Source organism: Terrapene carolina, unplaced genomic scaffold (genome assembly GCF_002925995.2).
Source record: "Terrapene carolina triunguis isolate 2854851 unplaced genomic scaffold, T_m_triunguis-2.0 Scaffold233, whole genome shotgun sequence".
NCBI lineage: Eukaryota > Metazoa > Chordata > Testudines > Emydidae > Terrapene > Terrapene triunguis.
The window spans coordinates 545,958-550,724 of NW_020664584.1; the positions used below are offsets into that span (position 1 = coordinate 545,958).

At 56.2% G+C, this 4,767-nt stretch overlaps 1 protein-coding gene across 1 annotated transcript in view; it reads right to left on the bottom strand.

The window, feature by feature from the left end:
* Nucleotides 1–2,155, bottom strand: part of KCNS1 (potassium voltage-gated channel modifier subfamily S member 1) — a 27,657-nt gene extending 25,502 nt beyond the window's left edge. The window contains exon 1 of the mRNA XM_024205437.2: nucleotides 2,026–2,155. The gene's annotated coding sequence lies outside the window, so the exon portion shown is untranslated. The remainder of the gene's footprint in view (nucleotides 1–2,025) is intronic.
* Nucleotides 2,156–4,767: the final 2,612 nt, after the last annotated feature.

The window sequence follows — 4,767 nt, forward strand, 5'->3', positions numbered from 1 at the left end:
CTGTTTGGCGCTGCAAGCCTGGGAGGGGAGGAGAATTAGAGTGGGGGCTGCATGCTCGGGGAGGAGGTGGAGCAGAGCTGAGCTGGGGTGGGGAGCTGCTGCGGGGGGGGGAGGGGGACCGCCTCAGGGCGGAGGGGGGGCAGGGAGCTGCCGCAGGGCTGGGGGGGGGCAGAGCAAGGTGGAAGTTTCGCCTAGGGTGTGAAACTTCCTTGCACCGGCCCTGCTGACGGGTAAAGAGTGCTTTAGATTAACAGCTTTCAAAACTTTGCCCAACACATGGATACTTCCCATTTTGACTGAGATTAAAAGCAAATTTCCCCAACAGAAGCAGTTAGCAAGGCTGGTATTTTTTAGTTTTAAGGCACACTTCCTTTCATTGTAGGTCACTTCTAAATCCTCACTCCTGCAAATTCTGTGAACGCATTTTTGACAAACTGCTGCAGACAAATCCTAGAAATGTTTACATGGTACGTGAATTATGATGCACCAGGTATGAACGTCACCTATAAAGTGTCCCTTGGTGTGGGGAGGGAGGTAGTGCTGATTGCATTAAAACACATGGCTACAATATCTAAGCTGTTTTTCTAGTGTATGAAGACTAGGAAGCAGATCTTCAGGGGCTGTTTGGGGGAAATGCGCTTTGGGTCCAGCAGCACTCATGGAATTCTTAGCAGTCATTTTATTACATGCGAAGTGCCTTTGCAGAGTCCTCCCGCATCTTCCCCTGACTGATTTCTGTTTGTCAAAGGATGCCCAACAAGCCATTGCGAGCCTGGCCTGGAGAGCTGCAGTTTGCCTTTAATGGGCACTCCCCTGGGAAGGGAGAGGGGCAGGGTCCCTGTTGCAACCTTTGCCCTCCTGGGCACCCTCTTTGTTCTTTGGAGGCCTGTTGCACTAAAATCAGTGGAAAGATTCCCATTGATTTTAATGGGCATAGCCTTCCATTGACTTGAATGGGCTTTGGGATCAGGCCCTGGGTGGTTCTCTGGACCCCAATGGAGAAAGCAGTCTCCCAGAGGCTGATGCCATGGCTCAGCCAGGTGCCTCAAGGGGCCAGGGCAGAGGTGCTCCGACTGCTGCATTAGATGGGGATGAGCAGCTCGAGGTTTTCTGCAAAATCCCAGGGCCGAGGGCTGGGGATCCCCATCCCTGCTCCCTCCCCAGCTCAAAGAGGCTTCCCCTCTCCCTGGGGTCCCATCCAGATGGCTGTGGCAGCAAATGCGCATCAGCCTCACTGCAATGAGGATGGGAAACACCAGACGCTGCCCGGGAATCCCTGCATCAACTGCAGGATTCCCCAGCCCAGAGCCACCCCCGTCCTGCTTCTCAGCCCCTGCTCCAGGTGGGAAGCAGCAGTGCCAGAAATTGCCAATGGGAGCTCCCTCCTCCTTCAGCCTGTGGCTCTGCATGGAAAGCATGTGAGTGACCCAAGCGCCACAGCCCAGGGGAGCCAGAAATTCCTGGGCAAGAGGGGAGGGAAAAATAGGCTGCCACTAAAGCCCGCCTGTGCCTGGGAAATGGGCCAGGGTATCCTGGCACATGGGGTGCTGACCAGGGGAGGGGAGGCAGAGACCCTGCAGGGGGGGTGGAATGGGGTGCCACCCAGGGGAGGGAAGGCAGAGACCCTGCACAGGGTGTGTCTGTTCGTGTGTGGGGTGCCACCCAGGGAAACAGAGACCTTGGCACAAGGTGTGTGTATGTGTGGGGGGGTACCATCCAGGGAAGGGGAGGCAGAGATCCTGGCACAGGAGGTGGGCAGGTACCACCCAGGGAGGAAAGGCAGAGACGCTGGCACAGAGAAGTGGTGAAGAGGGAGAGACCCTGGCACAGGAGGTGGGGGGTCCCACCCGGGGAGGGGAGGCAGAGACCGGAGAGTCCCTGGCACAGGGGAGGGGGTCCCACCCGGGGAGGGGAGGCAGAGACCCTGGCACAGGGGAGGGGTGAGACAGGAGAGACCCTGGCACAGAGGCGGGGATGCCCCTAAAGCCGCCCCGAGGCGCTGGGCACCGCGTGCCCCTCTCTTACCTGATAGCCCAGCAAGCCGCAGCGGTGCGTGTGCGCCTCCCGGACCAGCCCCTCAGCCCTCTCCGGGGAGCCTAGGCAGAGCCTGGCGCCTCCATGCTGGGACCCTGCCTCTGCCCGGCCGCCCCGCGCGCCCGGCTAGCGGAGCTGGGAGGGCTCCGGCTCCGGCCCTCGCTCCTGCTCTCCTAGCGCCCGGGCTGCGCGGTGCCTGCTCCCGGCTCCTGGGGCTCCCTCCGGCCGCTCCTGCGCGCGCTGCGCTGGGTGAGCGCGAGGCACCTGCCCAGCCTCCCCGGGAGCGGGCTGCCCGCGCCCATCCTCTGCCTTTTAAAGCCCAGCCCGTCCGCCCCAGGAGCCAGGGGCTGGCGGACCGCTCAGTGCTAGGCACCGTCTGGAAGTTCCCCCTGTATCCATTGCAAGAAAAACTCCTTAGGGATCAGGGGGCATTTGACGCGCTCCGAGCTGCCATCTGCCCCTCTCGGCCGAGCGCGGATCTCCCCTTGTGAGCTCAGCAGCAAATCCCCGAGAGCAACCAAGGCTGCTCGGGAGCCGGCGCCCTGGCCCCCTGCTGCATTACAGCTGTGCTGCCGGGGCGGCAGCCTGGACCCCCCTCCCCCCGGGGGGGGGCGGTAATTAATTAGGACAGGTGGTGTCCGAACGGGAAAGTGCCCCGTAAGGGTCTCTGGCAGAAGAACCCCTCGCAGTCAATAGCTGCTGCATTTGTTCCTTATTGTGCATCCGAGAGAGAAAGAGATTCCCGAAGCTGCGGCCTCCAAGCAGCCCCCGGTAAGTGTCAGACATAAAAGTCAGCCCGAGGAGCGAGCTCCCCAGGCTGGAACAGGCGGGGCATCTGCTGGGACGACCGACCGAAAGGAGCCCAGGGGGAGGAGAGAGGGGCAGAGGGACTACGGGGCTGATCCACAGCTCACCAAACCAATGCCCATTGGTGCCAGTGAGCTTTGGATCAGGCCCTGAGGGATAAGACATGCATGTAGTGGAGCAGTCATTGGAAAAAATAAACCTGCAGAACATTCAACGTGTTCTTCCAGGAGCACTGGCAGCATAACCACGTATGATGTGTGAACAAACCTGCAGGGGCTTTAGGGGAAATGACAGCCCCCCGTCCCCGATTCAATGAAAGTTAAAGGTCTGGATTAAGTATTCCCAGTGAGGATATAAAACTTTTGCCTGCTTTGGCAAGGTTAGGACAGACAATTCCCCCTTGGCACAGCTACAGGTGGTACTAGCAGTGAGAGGTGCCGCGTAGCCCGGCATTTTAACACTGTCATCTAACCCTGCTCAGACTGACCTACCGTCTACACTACAGCTTGTCTAGCTTGTGAAAACCCCCACCACCAGTGCAGCTCTCCTGAGCTCCCAGCACTGGGAGTGCTGCCATAGACTGGCTGCTCTGAGCAGGATGGGATAGCACCACCCAGGGGCTAGTCTAGCACTGGCGGCGGAGGAATTCTGCACCCTCTTGCTAGTGTGAGCAAATTTATCCTGGGTGAAACTATCTGGACATCAGTGGAGTTATGCCAGGGATGCATCTGTCCCAGAGTGTTCAGGCTCCAGGGGCATGGTCATCATTGTTCACTGGCACACCCAGCACAAGGATGTGACCCTGGCAGCAGTTCTTGTCCATGTATTGCTAAACTCTGTGTTTGGTGGAAAGGTGATCTCAGGAGAGTTAAGACAGTGGGCAGTCTTCAAAATGCATTTAGAACCTTGCAGAACCATGAGGCAGCATTGTGCACATCTGGGAAACCAGGCTATGCCTCATGTTTGAGATGCTCTCAGGACAGGACATTTGGTAGGCGTCTTCACTGACTTGGAATCACCTAGGCGGGGAGGCTTAGGGGGACACCCCACTGTCTCTTTAAGAGGAGATTGTTGTAGGATGAATGAATCCAGAAAAGCCCCAGGCATGGCAGTCATCCCATTTCAGTTCACTGGGCTGCCTTTGCCACCCAGGGCAATCTCTATGAATCAGGAGGGCCCAGAAACTATTACAATCCTACACACTATATCAGAGGTCAGTTACCAGGGTGGAGTAATAGGAAAGGAAAAATCTTAGCGCTCCGTCGGGTGAGGGCTGAGGGTTACATTTGAATGCAACGTGGCTATGTCGGTATCTATGAGAGTCTGTACAGGTGATCTCTACACAATCAGCCCAGAATGAGACTTCATACTAAGTTTGGGATTTTATCCCATGTCCTCTTCGTTCCAAGTCGGGTGGCAGGTCGCTGCCTTCTCTCGCCTTTCTTCCAGGTTAGATGCAGTTTTCTCTTATTGCTTTTTGATAAAAAATGTATTTGTATCTTCCTGATAATTTGAGGAAACCTCTGCTTCTTGCTCCCTTGTGTTTCAGACACAACTATTATTATTATTAGTAGTAGTAGTTGTAGTAGTAGTAGTAGTCTCTGTAGTCACTCTGTGATAGCGCCTAGGGCCCCTAAACAAGGGCCCCATACTGCTAGGTGCTGTACAGGTGTGCAATGAAAAGATGGTCCCTGATCTAAAGAGCTTACAATCTAGTTTGTGCAGAAAGTCAATCTCTGTCAATGTCTTCTGGGTCACATTTTTTGTGCCATCTCTCCATTTTATGTTTGAACTGTGCTTCGTGTCCCGCTGGTCCTGGATTGTAGTTTTGGTGAGAGCCTGCCTGGGCTTTGCACGTTTCACTCTGGTGGGTTGGTCACTAGTGTAATAGTTCTGTGTAGCAGAATAAGCTCGTTCCTGTTGGAG